At 37.3% G+C, this 22,401-nt stretch overlaps 1 protein-coding gene and 1 pseudogene across 2 annotated transcripts in view; both read right to left on the bottom strand.

Annotated features, from left to right (window-relative positions):
• CTNNA3 (catenin alpha 3) overlaps positions 1–22,401 on the bottom strand; it is a 1,620,647-nt gene that overhangs the window by 1,595,171 nt on the left and 3,075 nt on the right. The gene's annotated exons all lie outside the window — the stretch shown is intronic.
• On the bottom strand, positions 806–21,214 carry LOC309971803 (arginine-fifty homeobox-like; annotated as a pseudogene). Its single transcript has 2 exons — positions 21,131–21,214; positions 806–1,497 (listed from the first exon to the last, which is right to left on the bottom strand). The product of its transcript is annotated as an arginine-fifty homeobox-like (transcript).

Genomic DNA, 22,401 nt, shown 5'->3' with positions numbered 1-22,401 from the left:
GATTTAGCCTCATCCCGTAAGTTTTGGTAATATTGTGTTTTTGTTTTCACTCATCTTTGCATATTTCCTAATTTTCCTTCTGATTTCTTCTTTATCTATTGGTTATTTAGGAGTGTGCTTTTTAATATCCATATATTTGTGAATGTCCTGAATTTTCTTCTACTATTGATTCCTATTTTCATTCCATTGTGTTTGGAGAACATGCTTCATATGACTTTAACCCTGTTAAATTGATTATTTTATGGCTTCAAATGTCTTTTATTGAAAACATTTCCAATGTCCATTATTAAGTTTTAAACTTTTCAGTACAGAGGCCTTAATTTTCTTAGTTAATTCCTAGATACTTTATATTTTTCATTGAGAGGTACTTATTTTATTATGTGTTTCTTTATTATTGGTTTTGAGAGGTGCCATTAATTTTGTTCATTAATCATATAGCTGGAAAATTAGCTTAACTGTCAAGTTTGTTGGAAATGTAAGTTTATAAACCTGCTGCCATTAAAAGTGGATGACCCCTAAAGGCTACTGACCTTTTAAAAAGTCAAAGATAGTTTTGGGAAGAGGGAATTTTGGAGTCTCATTGGCCATCGAAGGGACTAGGAAGGCCTCTCCAGGGAGAGTTGTGGGGATGATTGTGTAGTACTGAGCTATACTTGCGGGAAACTCCTAGTTTTTACAACATTTCCATGGAAATCAAAGCAACACTGAGCCAGATATTTGGGTTAAAAGCAGACAAAGGCAAGAGCACGTACAAGATGCAAGAAGATCCTTTTTCTCTACTGTCCGATATATATTAGTACTTTGATCAGAGACATCCAAAGTGTACCATACTGGAGGGGTTCTGGAATTCCAGGCTGTCTCTCAGACTGTAGGCTGCAAAGCTCCAGTTTGTCATACTGAAGCAGGTTTGCCCAGGAGATAAACCTACAGCTGGATCAGCAAAGATGCTAAGAGAGGAACTCTATTCTAACTGGGCCTTGTCGGTGAGAGATACTAATACAGAGAGTGGAAAGAAGAGCTGGCTATCTCATCCTCATCAGGAAAACTGTACAGTTCCATGATTTGTGCTATGTCATAGGCATCAGAGTACAAAGCAGGAACTGAGGCCACTAGCCTCTCCAATTGAGGATCCTGCATTTGGACATCACTTGTAGCAATCTCAGTGATGATAGAGTCCCCTGCCCAATGGAAAGGGTCTAAGGGCTGAGGTGAGTGGGAGCTATAAGAATCTGAAACTGCAGGGAGAAAAGAATGAGGACTGGTTGATGCTGTGGGCACATTCTTGGCTGGAAGGACCGACTGCTGCTCTTGTCGCTGTTGCTGCTTCCTCTTTTTGAACCGCCAATTCCTGAACCAAATCTTTACTGTTCATTCTGGTAGGCTGAGTTTTAAAGCAAGTTCTCTCTGGAGGTTTTTATCTGGAAACATGTTACAGCTAAACAGAACCTTCAACTCTTCATGCTGTGTGTGTGTGAATGAGGTGCATTCGTGAGGCTTCTTCCATTTTGTGGGACCAGATGGTTATCTGTGAATCAACCTCGAAGTTCATGCTGGAATCATCCATGTAGACAAAGGGTCTGGTTGGGGATTCTCTTGGACTATTTTGTTCATCAGGGGTGCTGACATATGGCAAGGAAGGTCTGTCATGAATTCCTTGGAAGTGCCCATTTTCAAGCCCTCTTGATGTGTCTCTCTGGAAATGCAGTTCCTTTCCAGCCATTCATTTTTTTTTTTTTTTTTTCTCCAGCCATTCATTTTTAAACGCAATCCCACATTTAGCCAGCAGAGGGTATCACCTGATTCTGAAAGGCCACAGTATTGAGTCCAATGACATTTCTTTCTATACTTGAACTAGGAACTGGGGCACACCATTTCAACTTTCCCTATTAAATGTGTTTAGAAATATCCCATTTTATTTGCCCATATAAGTTTGACTTATAGAGCCCATATTAGTGTTTAATATTTCTCATCTGTGACAAAGTCTACCACTATTTCTTCCTCTATCAACTCAATCACATGCATCAGAATTGGGTTCAATCATCACAAGGATTTTGCACAACCCTAGATCTTCTGGGACAAAAAAGCAAACAACAAAAACTCTACATAAAGATTCTAAGCCCCATTAGAAAATCCAAAAACAAATTCCAAAAAATAAAACTGCGCTATTAAACAAAATAATTAATTTATCTTCAAAGTTTACATATGACATTTGTAAACTGTTTAATATTTTCTAATTGCCCTGTTTAATATTGGCTGTCGATTATATATTAGGAGCTATAAGGTAATATTAGAAGATATGTTTCCTGTTATCACTGCATTATTTCTCATGAGCATGAAATGTTATGACTAACAAAGTCCTCATACAAGCTGCAAATTCTTTATTTTACAACTTAACACCCACTTCAGTTTGGAAAAGCATGAACATTGATTTGCCTGATTTACTCTAAAAATAAAGATCTTACTATCTAATTAGCTAACATCATTAACTACCACAAATTTATCTTGACCAAAGATAAAAATTTTCCACACTTCTCGAAAGCTATTATCACAAACATCAAGTCTACTGTTAACTATGGCAAAAATAAAACAGATCTAAAGGCTCAGAGTGATCTCTCTTCTCATGTTCCTAGGCTTGCCACTAATGACATATCCTTTATACGAAAGTATTAAATTTTCCAAAGAGAAAAGAAATAATCATTCTCTTCCTCAGATTCAAAATAGGAAATTATAGCTTCTTTAAAAGAGAATTCTATTCCTTATAATGAAAGCAAGTTTGGGGTTCTTCACTCTATAAAATTATTTTTAATACCTGAATATGGCAGTTTCTTTCCTCATATAGTAACTAATGGTAGCCATTAAAACTTATATTTTACATTTGGAAATAAAGTATAACATCTCAACTGTTATTGACTCTTTCATAAAATTTTGTAACTTCAATTTTCTAAACTGATGTATTCTCTATAATATAAAAGCGATACTTAAAATTATTTCTCAAATTAACTTATAAGATAAGCATCCAGGAGGAAACAGAAAAGTCTGTTTTGCAAGTAATTTGCTTATCCTTCTTACCTATCACCCACACATTTTAGAATATACAGATAACTAATATTTTTTTTCTGTTTTCAGTTAACCACTTAATTCCACTTTACTTTCCAACTCAGAGTTTGGTTCCCTGACACAGGCACTCCTGAACTGCGTCCCATTTAATGATTTTTGGTTTTTCTAGGTGCCTTAAGAACCTATATCTAAAGGCCTTATTAGACTCCATTCTATTTGTGGCTTAGAAAAACAATGGGGAGCTAGAAATTCAGAATCCTGGAGCTCAGGAGAAAAATCAAGATATGGTAACTATGCATCCGTGTTACGCCTTAAACCATGAGAGTAGAAGAGCTCTCCCAAGGCTGAGTAGAGGGAGATAAGGCGCCAAAGATAGTACTTTGCAAAACAAGTACCCACTAGGGGTAGGAAAAGAAGGGAAGTCGTGAAAAGAATAGGCAGAAAGGCAAGACAAACTTAGTTCAGATTCAAGCCCTACTTTACTTTGCTTGGCCTTGTCCACATTGACTCCCATTTACCCTGGTTTCTTCATGTGAAGTGAGACCTATGAAGCTGATATGAAGGGTAATTACTTATAAAATTACTCATAGGCTCTAATGGAGTGCTAATTATAGTATTAAATAATTCATTAGTCAATTATTGCTATTTTGTGGAAAGATAAGTTTCTCTTTGTGGAATTCTACTTTTCCAAATCCAGATGTCATTGAATTTTAGAAGACTGCTGTGAAAGATAACAGATTGCCCATCTGATTTAAAAGTTGGTGAAGAGTCATTAAGTTCACACATTATTATTTAGCAAATTAAATCCATTTCACCAGGGAAGTTCTACCCCATCCATGATAATAATTTATAATTAGGTAACAAGGAATCATGGTCCTAAAATGGAAGAGCTTAAAAGCTGCTTCCAACAGATGAATGGATAAAGAAGATGTGGCACATATATACAATGGAATATTACTCAGCCATAAAAAGAAATGAAATTGAGTTATTTGTAGTGAGGTGGATGGACTTAGAGTCTCTCATACAGAGTACAGTAAGTCAGAAAGAGAAAAACAAATACCATATGCTAACACATATATATGGAATCTAAGAAAAAAATAAAGGGTCATGAAGAACCTAGGGGTAAGACGGGAATAAAGACACAGACCTACTAGAGCATGGACTTGAGGATATGGGGAGGGGGAAGGGTAAGCTGTGACAAAGTTAGAGGGTGGCATGGACATATATACACTACCAAACGTAAAACAGATAGCTAGTGGGAAGTAGCCGCATAGCACAGGGAGATCAGCTAGGTGGTTTGTGACCAACTAGAGGGGTGGGATAGGGAGGGTGGGAGGGAGGGAGACACAAGAGGGAGAGATATGGGAACATATGTATAATGATTCACTTTGTTATAAAGCGGAAACTGGGAAACTGACACACCACTGTAAAGCAATTATACTCCAATAAAGATGTTAAAAAAAAAGCTGCTTCCAAAGTCACAACAAATGCTTAATAAACACAAGACATACTAACACATATTAATAAATTGTGTATGTTATTTAGAGGATTGAGTATGGGATGGTTTAAGGACAGAATACAAAACTAAAAGCAAAATAATGACAATAAGAAAAAGAAAGGAAGGAAGGAAGGAAGGAAGGAAGGAAGGAAGGAAGGAAGGAAGGGAGAAAGGGTCCTCTGGTGTCTTGTTCCCACATAAGACTTATGGAGTTGTGCCAATCCGCTTCATTCCAGAGCAGAGAGCCAGTCAGTCACTGAGACTATATTAGAAAGAGAAGAAGGAAATGTTTCTCCCACTCTCTGTTTCCAAAGATAATAACAGAAAACTAGAGCATGATGGATTTCACTACCAAGTAGCCAGGTTTATTTTACTCTTGTCCCCACTGACCCTCTAAAAGTCAACTCTACTAATTTTGCATTATGGAACACAGGAAAAATATGTACAAACACAAAGAAAACCCATGTTTCAAAGCTTACAATATCCCTAAATTATCCAAAAAATAACTGCTACCGGGGGCTTCCCTGGTGGCGCAGTGGTTGAGAGTCCGCCTGCCGATGCAGGGGATGTGGGTTCGTGCCCCGGTCCGGGAGGATCCCACGTGCCGCAGAGCGGCTGGGCCCGTGAGCCATGGCCGCTGAGCCTGCGCGTCCGGAGCCTGTGCTCCGCAGCGGGAGAGGCCACGGCAGTGAGAAGCCCGCGTACCGCAAAAAAATAAATAAATAAATAAATAACTACTACGTCCCTAAACTTAAACTGTAACATCAGACCTTCAACTGTAGTGAAAAGAATGGTGCTTATCACAGAGTAAAAGAAAATAATTAAACTCAGTTGTTAACATAGTGAATCACATTTTTTTCTACTCTAAATAATGACCTTGTCCAATAGTCTGAGTAACCCACACACATGACCTGACTCATCCCAGCTTTTTTCCTTCTGGGTCTTGAATACAAAGAATTAGACTGACACAATCAATCATGCTCCTCTGTGAAGTTCAATTCATGCAACTGGTCTGTGAAAATCCTGTTTTTTGGTGGTTGTTTTTTGTTGTTGTTTTTATCATATTCTGTATCCCTCAGTCTCAGTTCCATTTCCCTCCCTCCTTCCTATAGGCATCCAATCTGTAGTATTTCATGGGTACCTTTCCAATCAACTTTCCATAAGTTTTTTTACATATGATATATATACCTTTACAATGGTAGATACCTTTACAATGGTAGATATCTTTACAATGGTATATGGCCTTATGTGTGTGTGGATTTTTAAATTTACACAAACAGTATTGTACTTCCCATCTCTTCCTACTTCTCAATCTTTCTCTCTCTCTCTCTCTCACTTTCTCATCTCAACATTACATTTTCACAGTCTATTGATGTCAAACTATAACCACAGGTTAGCTCACTCAATACATAAACCCAGCTCCCCCTTGCCTTTCACTGCTATGGAAGCAAGACATTAGATTTTCCAGCCTTCTTTGCAACTCAGAATGGCATATGACAGAATTCTGGCCAATGAGATATCAGCAGATGTTTGCTGAGAGGGTTTCTGGCAAAGCTTTTGCTTTCCCTATAAAAAGGATGTCAGACAATGTTGCCATAGCCCTTCACCCTTCCTTCTATTATCTGTGGTATGATGCCTGGACATAAAGCAGTCTTACTTCAAACCTGAGGAAGAAAGATGACAGAGCAGAAGTATAGAAAGAGCTTAGGTCTTCGATGTTATCAGTTCTGAACTTCTCACCTACAGATTTCTTATTATTTGAGAAAAATGAGTTCTCAATTAATGTGACTGATTTAGTTTGTTCTTTTATTTTGCATTTGTAGCATTTTATCAGACGCATTTATAATGTATTTTATCTGCCCATATCCCTATTCAAGTATGTTTAGGTACTATTCAACCCTTTACTATAGGAAACAATGCTATAATAAACATTCTCGTACATGTATTTTTGTGTACCTATGCAAGAGTTCCTCTAATATATATATATTCTGCTGTGGGCTGAATTGTGTCCTACTCAAAATTCATGTTTGTAGTACCAACCCTCCGTACCTCAGAATTTGGCTTTATTGGAAACAAGGTCTTTAAGGATGTGATTAAGTTAAAATGAGGCCATTATGGTGGACCTTAATTCACTATAAATGGTATCCTTATAAGAAGAGGAGGTAAGGACACCAACACACACAGAGGGATGACCATGTGAGGATATAGCAAAAAAACAGCTATTTGCAAGCCAAGGAGAGAAGCCTCAGGAAAAAAACAAACCTACTGACACCTTGATCTTAGACTTCTAGCCTTCAAACTATGAGAAAATAAATTTCTGTTGTTTAAGCCACCCAGCATGTGGTATTTTGTTATGGCAGCACTAGAAACTAATACAATTCAGAAGTAGAATTTCTGGGTCAGAATGTATGCGAGTATTCAATTTCAACAAATACTACCAAATTCGTCTCCAAAATATTACCAGCAGACCACATGGACTCACATATCCCCATCTCCTCACCAGCACAAGATACTGCATGACATTTCAACTTCTGCCACCATGGGAGGTACAAAGTTGATCTCATTGTTGTTTTAATTTTCATTTCTGATTACCAATGTAATTGGTGATCTGTTTTAGGTTAACTAGCTTAAAACACTCCTTTCTGTGGACTGCTAACCTATATTTTTTTTACCAATTTTTCTCCTAGGTTGCCTGTTTTTTCTTAATAATTTCCAAAAATTCTCTGTATGTTTTATATATAATCCTTTGTCAATTATATTCCTCAAAAATATCCTCTCCCTGCTTACTATGTCTCTCTTTGTATTCTTTTTTTTTTTTCTTTTGGCCATGCTGTACAGCATGCGGGATCTTAGTTCCCTGGCCAGGGATCGAACCTGTGTCCCCTGCAGTGGAAGTCCAGAGTCTTAACCACTGGACCACCAGGGAAGTCCCTCTCTTTATATCCTTAAACATTCCACCATCTGTATATAAAAGTTCTATTTTCTTCACGTCCTTATAGATACTAGGTTATTGCCAGACATTAATTTTTGCCAATCTAATAGGTATGATAAACTATCTCATCATTGATTTAATTTGTATATACCTGATAACTAGTGAAACAAGCTAAATGTCTTTTCACTTATGTATTGGTCATTCCAATTTTCTCATCTATGAATTACTTTTTCACTTATCATGGACCCATTTCCCTGTTAAGATTGTTCTTTTCCTCATTAATTTTTTAGGAGTTCTTAGATCATTTTCATTGAATGAGTCTATGAGCCAGCTATTTCCACAATAAGGCTACATAAGAAACCACCCTAAAACTCAGTGGGATAAAACATTTATTCTCTCTTGTACATTTTCAGGTTGGCTGGGGGTCAGCTAATGCAGGATGGGCCTGGCTGGGCTTACTCCAAGCTGTAGTTTTGGAATCCAGATCTATTCCACATGTTTCTCATCCTCCTTGGACATGCCGGCTACCAGAACCATGTTTTTCCCATGGCAACAATAAAAATACAAGGACAATGGGAAACACAATGCCTCTTAAGATATAAGCTTCAAACTAGTACTCTGCCTCTTCTGCCCACATTTCAATGGGCAAAGCAAGTCACACAACCAAGTCTAACACTAATGGTGCAGGGAAATATACTCTGCCTCTAGTGGGAAGAACTGCAACATCATATGGCAAAGGGCCTGGATACAGGGAAGGAAAAGAATGGGGAAAAATAATGCAATCCATTTTATATGAATGATTTATAAATATATCCTCTCAGTTGGTAGCTTTCATTTATCTTCTTTTATGTTACTTTTTTCCACAAAGAAGGGTTTTATATTAATATAATTAAATATTTCAGTCTTTTACTTCATTGCTTATGTTTTGGGGGTCTTAGTTAAGAAATTATTTCCTACCCTAAGACCATAATAAACATGCTCCTATATTTCTCCCTAGAAGAATGCAATCAAGAGGATCAACAATCAATATGTTTTAACTTAGCATGTGTATAAATGCAAGATTATATGATATAAACTAAGGCAGCAAAGTTAAACAAGTAATCAAAACTTTTAAAATTACCAAGGATGACTAATTATTACTGGTAAAATTTTGGGCTTGGTCTTTTAAAAATATTAATGGATACAGACTGAAAAAGATGAAAAATATGCAAGAATTGTAAAGAATCACAAAACTTGATATTCTTCCATTAACATATATTTATTGATCTAAGCTATATTTTTAAAACTGCTGAGCACAAGACCACAGGAAAATATATATAGTCTTCTCAGGTCATGACATCTTGGAAAAAGAAAAAAGAAACTTTTACAGAACTTAGCTATTATAAAACAATATATGTTATGATGTCATATTTGTAAAATATATGTATATATGTGCTAATAGTAGGAACTACTTCAATAGTTTGGGGTAAAAAGGAGGTCCCATCTATTAATTTTTCAAATTAAAACCACTTCCCAATTGCCAGACTGACAGGGAGCCCAGTATCTCTCTTATTCCTCAAATTGTTCAAGAACTCTGGGGGCCTCTTGATCCACATACCTCAGAGAGAGAAAACCAGAGAATTTTATTAGAATACAAGTGGGCGCTATTGAAGGCTGCTGCTGTTCTGCTCCTGGCACACAGTTTACTCATGAAAACTGATCCCCTGCAGTTCCATGTGACCCTTCCACCTGCTGTGCTCTTGCCTTTGCTGCTGCAAATACAGTGGTCACAGGGATTCTTCAAGAGAGAAGCAGCCTGCTCCCTTAGAGGTATAGCATGGCAGCCACGCCTAGAGCTTTTAAGTTCACCAAGCACCAAGCGGATGCGTCGGCAGGGCCTTCTGCCTCCAGTTACACAAGTGCCCAAACAGCCTCTCCCATTGGGCAATGCAGGCTACAACAAGGAGTCCTAGCCTAAAGTCTTTGATGTTTTTTCTTACTAGGTCCTTTTTTAACAGGGACCAGTTCAATGCACAAAAAACTTTCTAATAATAAATGCAAGGAAGGAGTCCAGGTCTTCACTCGTTTCCTCTCTGAAGGTTCCCAGACTCTACAAACTTCTTCCAGTCCTCCCAGTGTTGACCAGCCCTGAAGGTGAAGAAAGACTGTGAAGGGCAACCTTTACAAAACCCGAAAAAGACCCTGCTACATCAGTACCTGAGACACAAAAGGATTAAAGACCTCATTAATGGTTTCAAACACTGTGGGGGGGGGCGGGTTTCTCTTACCTTACAGTTGCCAGATAAAATACAGAATGACCAGTTAACTTTGCATTTCAGATAAACAATGAATAATTTTCTGGCATATGTCCTATGCCAGAAACATACTTATACTAAAAAATTATTAATTTGTTTACCTAAAATTCAAACTTGTGTGTCTTGTATATTTATTTGCTAAATCTGGCCACTCTACCTTATCTTACTTCATGAATGGAACAAACTGGGAGGAGGGGGACCTAGAACTCCCTCGTGCCTAAATTTAAAGCAGCCACAGAGCCAGACCCTCACGTCCATGTATCTTGACATCCTATCAGAGACCTGAGCCTGAGAGAGTCAAACAAAAAGTCAGCTCTCACCCTGCTACTGCACAGCAGCTGCTTTTTAGATAGCCAGCGATATTTCCTGGCCACCTCCCAGCAATATATTTATTTCTAACTACACTCACTTGGAAGATTTTAGTTCCCAGAAATGCAACACAGGATAAAATAGGACAAGGGAAGAATGACATATTGTGCCCTGGGATATTAGAGCCCCAACAGTAGGAGCAGAAACACAAAAAAACACTGGCAGAGGCTATTCTAGAGATTAGGTTTTATGCGTCTCTTTTAGAAAAGTGAATCTGAATTGCTTCAAATTATCTAAGATTAAATTCACCTCAGAGTAGAGGATCAAACAATAGGAATAGAATAGTTGCCCCAAATGAATATATAGCTTCTGTAGCCCAGAAATTCAGCAAGATACTTGCCCTCCACTTTAAGAGTTGAGAGGGAAATTCTGTGGTTCCAAAATTGATAGTGACAGAGCTCAAAAGGGATATAGATATATATATCTCACTTATGACAAACACCAGGACTGAATAAATCTCTTGTCTTTCAAAATAAGTAAATAGAAAAAATCCAAAATTAAAAAACTGTATAACAATAAAAGAGGAAGACAAGGGAAATTATCCTCAAGACAAAAGAAAATTTAGAATACATCTACTCTGTGCTCTCAGTGAAATACCCAAACTTAAAAATTCTAGGTAAGAAATGATGGAAATGTTAAGTAAAATGAAAAGAAAGTTGACTGAAGTGAAAGGTCAAGATAAAAAGAGACGTGGCAAAAATTTTTAAGTAAAAGAATTCAGCAAACCCACAGAGACAATAAAGTAATTAAAACCTGCCCTGAGGAATCACTCCTCTCCTTTATCATCTGCCTATCAGCAACTTCATCATTCAGAGAGCAAAAGAAACTAAGAATGGAAGGGCTACCCTGGGCTTCATTCTTACCAACAAAGAGGAATGTGTTAGTGAAGTCAAAGTGACAGGAACCTTGGGAAAAATTCAACTTATCACCTTAGAGTTCATTACGGCCAAGGAAGAAAACCAAAAGCAAAGTAAGACAAGTACCTTAGGGTGCTTAGCAGTTCAGAGAAAATATAAGAATTTCCCAGAGGCAGAGATTCTAAAATGAAAGACAGGTGAAAAAATAAAACCCACTACTGCAATCACAAATGAGGGGGAAAAAAAATGGGAGAGAACATATGCAAATATAACTCAATGTGCTATACAAGGTGCTTTCTAAAGACTGAGATTTTTAAAGGACATACAAAAGAAGACGGAAAAGGGTAAATGTAAGGATGAATACATAAGTGTGGTATTAGCCTATCAGAAGAGTGGACTAAAACTACAATGAGCAAAGACTTGTAAAAAACACACAAAACAACACAAAAACTTTTAGGTTGCATGTGAGGGTGAAAGGACAAAAAAGTTACAACCTCCCGCCTCCTATGTTAACAAGGTACAGAGAGGAAGCAAAATGACAATATTCTGAGTTTGCTTTCATATTATCTACTAAGGAACATGGTCTTTAAAATGGAAAAATTGTGCCAACAATCTTGAGAAGAAATTGATAAACCACAGGAGAAAAGATAGTGGGAGAATGTTTAACTGTTTAGATAAATGTCCTTTTCCAGGTGTATTTTAGTACAGCAGGGCTTCTCATTCCCAGCACTATTGACATTTTAGGCTGGAGAATTTGTTATGGGGGGCTGTCTTGACTTGTAGGATGTTTAGCAGCCTCCTTAACCTCTAACCACTAGATGCCAGTATCACCAGCCTCCTCTGTAACAATCACAAATGTCCCTAGAGATTGTCAAATGTCTTCTGGGAAGCAAAAGGACTCTAGGTTGAGAACCACGATATTGCAGAGCACTAAAAATCTGCATATATTATCACAGAATTATTGTTAGCATCTTTGAGTAATCATGGCATTGGGAACTGACAAATGTTATCCCATATATCAAAAAGGTAGGTTCTGAAAATTTGATGTTCATTCACAGCAAATTTTAATATAGTATCAAAATATTATTAATTGGAAAAGAGAGCAATGATCCTGTGAATTCTGGTATAGTTTTATTAAGAGCCACTCATACTAAACTAATATAATTTTTTCTCTTCTTTTTTTTTCAATTTCATAACTAAAGAGGGTAAATTGGTTTCACTAAAACATCTTTTAAATCTTTTTTAAAATCTTCTTTGACAAGCTAAAGAAATGTTAGTTGTCTCATATACTGTTGGCTGAAGCATATATTGGTAAAAATCTTTTGGGGAGGCATTCTGGCAACATCCATAAATTTTATATGCACAAATTCTTAGACTAAACAAATACATTTAGGAATCTGAACATGTGTACAAAGATGGATGTCAAGGACAGCAGTATTTTTTGTGATAATAAAAAGCTAGAAACAACCTAAATGTGCATCAAAGTGGGACTAGTTAACTAAATTGTCATATATTCTTTCATTGGTGTGATTTGAACTGTAACCAGAGAAAAAGTCTTAGGAAGTATACAGAATCCAATTAGATTTCATTTGCCTAGAAGTAGGGGAGATATTAAAAATATTTAACAACTAGCATGGCTTAGGTCCCAACCAATCAGAGTCTAGCTTGGAGCTGGGTCTTGGAAAGCTCCATCTATGCAAGGTGTTCACCCTTTAGTTGCTGGGTCTAGGGGAGGTCTAGAGGGTCCTAGGCAGAGACCAAGTGGAGGAAGGCCACTAGTGAGGGGGAGAGGAAGTACAAAAGCATTTCATATTTTAACAATTTGTATGGCCTTACTGGGGAATATCAGTCCTCACCAAGAGATAGAAACAACAGTAAAATAATCCAGAATAGCACAGAACAATAAATTGGTTAAATTCAACCAAGTGGCAGCTATGATGAAGAGTAAATTCATACATACTGATGTGGAACAATTCTTTTTTTAATCTTCACCAGAAACTGGTAGCAGTTCCCTTGCGAAAAGAGGACCAGAGAGCTTCCCTGGTGGTGCAGTGGTTGAGAATCTGCTTGCCAATGCAGAGGACATGGGTTTGATCCCTGGTCCGGGAAGATCCCACATGCAGCGGAGCAACTAAGTCCATGCGCCACAGCTATTGGGCCTGCACTCTAGAACCCATGAACCACAACTAGTGAGGCCACGTGTCACAGCTACTGAAGCCCACATGCCTAGAGCCCATGCACTGCAACAAGAGAAGCCACCACAATGAGAGGCCTGCGCACCACAACAAAGAGTAGCCCCCGCTCACCGCAACTAGAGAAAGCCCACATGCAGCAACAAAGACCCAACACAGCCAAAAATAAGTAAATAAATAAATAAATTTAATTTTAAAAAAGAGGGCCAGAGAACTGAGGATCTGAGGTCAAGGCAGAAGGAAGATGTATTCTCACTGTATACCCTTTGTGACGAATGCTATGTTTGCTAACACCCCATCCAGCCCTCGCCCAGCTTTCCTCCTCTACTAGAGAGACTGGAAAGCTAAGAAACCTACTCTTCTCAGACTCCCTTGAAGTAGTGCGACCCAGATTTCACCAACCAACGACAGCTTGGGTGAGATTTTTAAAGGTCACAGGCATCAGATCCTTCTGGGAAAGTTGTGGTAGGACTCTACTGCCCAGTGCAAAAGCCAGGAAAAATGGAAGCTAGCACACCTGTAGGACCATTCCTCAGGTACATTTGGACATTTTTCCTAGCTTCATTGTCTTTGGCTGTTGCTCTGGCTCTCCAGGAGACTCTATGAGCTATCAAATAACGTTTATGAAACTCTTTCTGTTGGAGCTAGCCAGAGCAGACTCTTTGTTGCAATCAAGAACCCTAGCTAATGGGAAGCAGCCACATAGCATAGGGAGATCACCTAGAGGGGTAGGATAGGGAGGGTGGGAGGGAGACGCAAGAGGGAGGGGATATGGGGATATATGTATACATACAGCTGATTCACTTTGTTATAAAGCAGAAACTAACACACCCTTGTAAAGCAATTATACTCCAATAAAGATGTTAAAAATAAAAACAGAACCCTAGCTAAGGCACCCTTTGCTAAAATAAAAAATAAAAATAAATGTACATATATAAGTTTTTCAGTTTAAAAAATTAAGTTTTATAAAAATGTTTTAAAAATAAAATTTATGTGGGCTGGATGGTGGTACAGTTCAGGGAGGACACACCTAACTGAAGAAGCAAATCCAAATGAGCGAGCCCAAAGATCTGGGTCCCCAAATCCCCTTTGAATATCAGCTGTGTCTCAACCACCAGAGGCCATCTTAGAAATGCAAATATGGACTCAAATCAATGGCTCCCCTTCTTACAAATAATAGCCAATTCTAAAAATATGATGGAAGGAAAGATACCAAAATATGATGGTACCAAAGATACTTGCGTAAAATGTATAAAATACTTGTGTAAAGACAACTTTAAAACTCTACTGAAGGATGTAGAAAAAGAATTGAGTAAACAAAAAGATGATGTATAGGTAGATTAAACATTAAAAAGGCATTATTTCTCCCTAAATTAAAATACTCACAGGCTATTATAATAATTTTATAAAATGTTACACTAAAATTCATCTGGAAATAAACATTATGTAATTACATGTAGGAAAATCCTGAAGGGGCAGAAAAGAATAGGGAGAAAGATTAATCCTTCCAGATATTAAAACATGTTATAAAATAAAGTTATTTTAAAAGTAGGGAATGCATCAGCAAGGTAGCAGGATACAAGATTAGTATACTGAAATCTGTTACATTTCTTTACACTAACAATGAAAAAAAAATCCCATTTAAAATCACGTCAGAAAAATAAAATACCTAGGAATAAACTTAAAGGAGGTGAAAGACCTATAAGCTGAAAACTATAAAACATCGACAAAGGAAATTGAAGACGATTCAAAGAAATGGAAAGATATTCCAAGCTCTTGGATTGGAAGAATTAATATTATTAAAATGGTCAGGCTTCCCTGGTGGTGCAGTGGTTGAGAGTCCGCCTGCCGATGCAGGGGACACGGGTTCGTGCCCCAGTCCAGGAAGATCCCACATGCCGCGGAGCGGCTGGGCCTGTGAGCCATGGCCACTGAGCCTGCGCGTCCAGAGCCTGTGCTCCGCAACGGGAGAGGCCACAGCAGTGAGAGGCCCACGTACCACAAAACAAAAATAAAATAAAATAAATAAATAAAATGGTCATACTACCCAAAGCAACCTACACATTTAATGCAATCCCTATCAAATTGCACATGACATTTTCCACAGAGCTAGAACAAATAATCCTACAATATATATGGAACTACAAAATATCCAGAATTGCCAAAGCAATCCTGAGGAAAAAGAACAAAGCTGGAGGCATAACCAGATTTTAGACTATACTACAAAGCTACACTAATCAAAACAGTGTGGTACTGGCACAAAACATATAGACATATAGATCAATGGAACAGAATAGAGAGCCTACAAATAAACCCACGCACATATGGTCAATTAATCTACGACAAAGGAGGCAAGAATATACAATGAAAAAAAGACAGTCTCTTCAACAAGTGTTGGGTGTGGGGAGAGCTGGACAGCTACATGTAAATTAATGAAATTAGAAAACTCCCTCACGCCATATACAAAAACAAACTCAAAATGGTTTAAAGACCTAAATATAAGAAATGACACCATAAAACTCCTAAAAGAGATCATAGGCAAAACATTCTCAGACATAAATTATAGCAATATTTTCTTAGATCAGTCTCCCAAGGCAAAAGAAATAAAAGCAAAAATAAACACATGGGGCCTAATCAAACTTCAAAGCTTTTGCACAGCAAAGGAAACCATCAACAAAATGAAAAGACAACCTACAAAATGGGAGGAAATACTTGCAAACAATGTGACCAACAAGGAGTTAATAGCCAAAATATACAAAGAGCTCATACAACTCAATATCAAAAAAATAAACAACCCAATCAAAAAATGGTCAGAAGATCTAAGTAGACATTTTTCCAAAGAAGAGAGAGATGGCCAACAGGCACATGAAAAGGTGATCAACACTGTTACTTATTAGAGAAATGCAAATCTAAAGCACAATGAGGTATCACCTCACAACACTCAGAATGGTCATCATTTAAAAATCTACAAATACATGCTGGAGAGGGTGTGGAGAAAAGAGAACTCTCCTACACTGTCGGTGGGAATGTAAATCGGTGCAGCCACTATGAAAAACAGTATGGAAGTTCCTCAAAAAACTGAAACTAGAGTTACCATATGATCCAGCAAACATACTTCTGGGTATATGTCAAGAAAAAAAACGAAAACTCTAATTCAAAAACATACATGCACCCTAGTGTTCATGGCAGCATTATTTACAGTAGCCAAGACATGGAAATAACCCAAGTGCCCATTAACAGATGATTGGTTTGATAAGATGTTGTATATATATACAATGGAATATGACTCAGCCATAAAAAAGAATGAAATACTACCATTTGCAGCAACATGGATGCACCTAGAGAACATTACACTTAGTGAAGTCAGACAAAGACAAATACTATATGATATCACTTATATGTAGAATCTAAAATTAATAATACAAATGAATCTATATATAAGACAAAAACAGACTCACAGACATAGAAAACAAACTTATGGTTACCAAAGGGGACAGGGAGGGAGAGAAGGACAAATAAGGAGTATGGGATTAACAGATACAAACTACAATACATAAAATTAATAAGCAACAAGGATTTACTGTGTAGCACAGGAAATTATATTGAATATCTTATAATAACCTATAATGGAATACAATCTGAAAAAGGAAATAACTGAATCACTTTGCTATATACCTGAAACTAACACAATATTGTAAGTCAACTATCTGCAATTAAAAAAAACTTTTTTTAGAATAAATAAATAAGAACAGAAAAGGGGGGGGGAAAGTAGGGACTGCAGAAAAATTAGATTAAAATATTACCAGAACAAACTTATGGTTACCAAAGGGGAAAAACAGGGTGGGATAAATCAAGAGTTTGGGATTAACATATACACACTACTATATATAAAATAGATAACCAACAAGGACCTACTGTATAGCCTAGGGGACTCTAGTCAATATTCTGTGATAACCCATATAAGAAAACAATCTGAAAAAGAATGAATATATATATATATATATATATATATATATATATATATATAGGTATAACTGAATCACTTTGCTGTACACCTAAAACTAACATAACATTGTAAATCAACTACACTTGACATAAAATAAAAATTAAAAAAAAAAGAATATTACAGAACAGGAAGAAGAGTGAAACACAGACTTTAATATAAATTTAGCTTATGATAAAGATGGCATTTTAAATTAGCAGGAAAGGGGACTTCCCTGGTGGCCCAGTGACTAAGACTCCGTGCTCCCAATGCAGGGGGCCTGGGTTTGATTCCTGATCAGGGAACTAGAGCCCACGTGCCACAACTAAGAGTTCGCATGCCGCAACTAAAGGTCTCACATGCCACAACTAAAAAGAGATCCTGCATGCTGCAACTAAAGATCCCACATGCCACAACTAATAAAAAAAGTATCCCACATGGCACAACTAAGACCTGGCACAGCCAAATAAATAAAATATATTTTTTTTAATTAAAAATAAATTAGCAGGAAAAAGAGTGACTCAAATAAATCATATTAGACCAAATAAATAAACATTTAGAAGAAAAATTAAAATACAGCTGACTCCCAGCCTCACTCATTTGCTCAAAATCAATTCCAGATGTAGCAAAGACTTTTAAATTCTGAAAGAAAGTATGAGTGAATTTATATATAATACATTTATGTATAATAATTAAAGTAGAAATTCCTTTCGAACCAAACACAAAATCCAGAAACCATAAAGGAAGAAGTTTTAAAAATTGAACACAAAAATATTTTATTTTATGTATGATTTAAAAATAAAACATAAAAGTAAAAAAAAAAAAAAACAAATTGGGAGAAAATACTTGCAACACATTAAAGAGACAGAAAGCTAATTTGCTTAATTTACTATGAGGGAATAAAGAGAAAAAATGAGTACCGGAACTCCTTGCCAGAGCAATCACACAAGAAAAAAAATAAAAGGCATCATATTTGGAAAGGAAGAAGTAAAACTGTCTCTATTTGCAAATGACATGATTTTATATACAGAAAATCTTAAAGATCCTACTGAAAAACTGTTAAATCTAATCAATGGATTTCAAAAAGTTGCAGGATACAAAATTAACATACAAAAATCAGTAGCATTCCTATACACTAGCAACAAATTATCTAAAAAAGAAAAAAAGAAAACATTTCCATTTACAATAGCATGAAAAACAATAAAATACTTGGGAATAAACTTAACCAAGAAGGTAAAAGATCGCTACTCTGAAAACATTGATGAAAAAAATTGAGGAAGACACAAATAGATGGAAAAGTATCCCATGTACATGGATTGCAAGAATTAATATTGTTAAAATGTCAATCTCTAGACTGACCAAAAACCATCTAAAGATTCAATGCAAATCCTATCAAGATTTCAATGGCATTTTTTCAGAAGTAGAAATAAACAATTCTAAAGTTTATATGGGATCACAAAGGACCCAGAATAGCCAAAGTAATCCTGAGAAAAAAGAACAAAGTGAGAGGCATTACACTTCCTGATTTCAAGCTATACCATAAAGCTATAGTAATTAAAACAGTATGGTACCTGCATAAAAATGACAAATAGACCAGTGGAACAGAATAGAGAAACCAGAAGTAAACCTAAGCACACGGTCAATTAATATTTGACAAGGAAGCCAAGAATACTCAATAGAGAAGAGTCTCTTCAATAAATGGTGTTAGAAAAAATGGATATTCACATGTGAAAGAAAAAAACTAGACCCCTATCTTACACCACTCACAAAAATTAACCTGAAATGGATTAGAGACTTAAATGTAAGGTCTAAAACCATAAAACTTCTAGAAGAAAACATAGGCAGTAAGCTCTTTGACATCAGTCTTAGTAATATTTTTTTGGATGTGTCCCCTCAGGCAAGGGAAACAAAAGCAGAAATAAACAAATGGGGAACTTCCCTGGTGGCGCAGTGGTTAAGACTCTGTGCTCCCAATGCAGGGGGCCCAGTTTCGATCCCTGGTCAGGGAACTAGATCCCACATGCGTGCTGCAACTAAGAGTTTGCATGCCACAACTAAGGAGCCCACGTGCCACAACTAAGAAGCCCATGAGCTGCAACTAAAGAGCCCATGTGCCACAACTAAGACCCAACACAACTAAATAAATAATTAATTTAAAAAATAAACAAATGGAACTACAGTAAACTAAAAAGCTTCTGCACAGCAAAATAAACAATCAACAAAGTGAAAACATAACCTACAGAATGGGAAAAAAATACTTGCAAATCATATATTCAATAAGGGGTTAATATCCAAAACAAACAAAGAACTCATTCAACTCAATAGCAAAAAAAATAAGTAACCCAATTAAAAATGGGCAAAAGACCTAAATACACATTTTTCTGAAGACTATATACAAATGGCCAACAGGTACATAAAAAGATGCTCAACATCACTAGTCGTTAGGGAAATGCAAATCAAAACCACAATGAGATATCACCTCACACCTGTTAGACTGGCCATAATCAAAAAGATAAGAGATAACATGCGTTGGCAAGGATGTGGAGAAAAGGGAACCCTGTGCATTGCCTTGGTGAGATTGTAAACTAGTACAGCCACTGCAGAAAACAGTATAGAGGTTCCATAAAAAATTATAAACGGAACTACCATATAATCCAGCAATTCTACTTCTGGGAATACGTCCAAAGGAAACTAAACACTAACTCAAAAAGATACCTGCACCCCCATGTTCATAGCAGCACTATTCACAACAGCCACAACATGGAAACAACTTAAGAGTCCATCGGAAGGTGAACAGATAAAGAAGTTGTGGTCTATTATGTACTGTGTAATGGAATATTATGCAGCCATAAAAAATGAGGAAGTCCTGTCATTTATAACAACAGGAATGGAACTTGAGGGCATTATGCCAGGTGAAATAAGGCAGACAGAGAAAGAAAAATATTGTATGAGCTCATTCATATGTGGAATCTAAAAACAAAAAAAAAACTAAACTCATGGAAAAAGAGATCATATTTGTGCTTACCAGAGATGGGGGTGGGTGAAAGGAGAACTGGAGGAAGGTGGTAAAAAGGGAACAAATTTCCAGTTATAAAATACATAACTACTTGGGATGTAATGTACCATATGATTATAGTTAACACTGCTGTATGACATGCATGAACGTTATTAAGAGAGTAAATCCTAAGAGTTCTCATCACAAGGAAAAAAATTTGGTTTCTCTTTTTCCCTTTTCTTTTTATTGTATCTACATGAAATGATGGATGCTAACTAAACCTATTGCAATAATCATTTTACAATACAGTTGACCCTAGAACAACATGGGGAGTAGGAGCACTGACCCTCCCAGCAGTCAAAACTCCACAGATAGTTTATAGTCACTGTTCATATCCACGGTTCCTCCATATCTGCAATTCTACATCCGAAGATTCAACCAACCACAGATCATGTAATACTATAGCATTTACTATTGAAAAAAATTCACTTCTAAGTGGACCTGTGCCATTCAACCCATGTTGTTCAAGGGTCAACTGTATATGTAAGTCAAATTTATTTAGAGAGATACACCTTCCATAGACAGAACGTGGTCAGTCTCAAAAGTCAAGAACAGAGGCTTCCCTGGTGGTGCAGTGGTTGAGAGTCCGCCTGCCGATGCAGGGGCCGCGGGTTCGTGCCCCGGTCCGGGAAGATCCCACATGCCGCAGAGCGGCTGCGCCTGTAAGTCATGGCCGCTGAGCCTGCGCGTCCGGAGCCTGTGCTCCACAGCGGGAGAGGCCACAACAGTGAGAGGCCCATGTACCAAAAAAAAGGCCAGAACAGCCTTGGGAGAAACAACTCCACAGACAGAGTATGAGCCATCTCAGAAGGCAAGAGGCCCCAAAATATGGGATGGTTAGTTTTTACGGGCTGGGTAATTTTATAGGATAATGAGTGGGAGGATTATTCCAACTATTTTGGGGAAGGCGTGGGTATTTCCAGGAATTGGGCTACTGCCCGCTTTTTGACCTTTCATGGTTAGCCTCCGAACTGTCATGGCGCTGGTGGGTGTGTCATTTAGCATGCTAATGTATGACAATGAGCGTATAATGAGGCTCAAGTTCCACTGGAAGTCAAATTCTCCACCATCTTGGACCTAGTTGGTTTTAAACAGTTTACGTCGTGTCCTGTGGCTATGTCATTCTTTTAAAGGTTGTGCCCTGCCCCCTTCCCTCCTGTTTCACATACAGCAGTAAAATACCATGAAGCCACTGAAAAGAATGAGGTAGATCTACATGAATTGCTATGCATCTGTCTTAACTAAATGTAACTGTCCTAATTCACGGAAAATGTGGGGATGCAAGATGCAGATCAGTATGCATAGCATTAAGCCCTTTTTTCTTGACCTAAATCAGGGTTCTGTAAATTAGCAAGAAGAGCAGAATGCATAGATATTGCATAGGCAACCAGCAGTGCCTATCACAGATTATTTGATTCTTAAAACTAGGATTCTTTTGGTACCCCATATTGGGGAAATAGGAACTGCTGATTCTAACAGAAAAGCTAGCTAATCATGCAAATTTCCATGGAAACATAATCTATGAGCTCCGGCCCTGGACTAAGACAGACCCTGGTACTTCTGGAGAATCACAGAGAGGTAGGTTTTACTTCTCACTCTCTCTTCATCCCTATCCACAAAAACACAAACACTAGAAAGGAAACACCATATGGGCAGGGCTTTAATTTGGTTCACTAGTATCTATCCCCAGAACTAAGAATAATATCTGGTACACAAGGCATCTAGAAAGAGTAAAATAATCCAAAGCCAACGTTGGAGTAGAGCCAATGTAGTCCTTTGAGGAATCCTGCCTCTCAGTCATTCTATGTGTTCTCAATGAGCTAACCTAGGGCCTTTTTGCATTGACACTACCTCCAGAAGCCTCATCAACTGAGACCTGGTAATTCATTTATTATCTAGTTAATTGTACACCTCGATCCCAATTCTCTACTCCATATGCCTATAAATAAGGAAGATAAATGCTTGTATGTTCCCCTTCATCTGTTTCAAGTAACAGATTGAGAACTGTTGATCACATTTTGAATGGTGCTAATACAAAATAGGGTCTAAAGTCTTCAAGTTCCAGTACTTGAAGGTCTTTCTTTGTGCTAAACATTGCCTTCTCCATCAAATCTTTTTCACCGTTAATGGCGGGACCTGAGGCAGCACAAGAATACCAATTAGGA

This window comes from Leucopleurus acutus, assembly GCF_964270905.1.
Source record: "Leucopleurus acutus genome assembly, chromosome: 14".
NCBI lineage: Eukaryota > Metazoa > Chordata > Mammalia > Artiodactyla > Delphinidae > Leucopleurus > Leucopleurus acutus.
The sequence above is the reverse complement of the archived record's forward strand: the minus strand, read 5'-3'. Positions and strand labels throughout refer to the sequence as shown.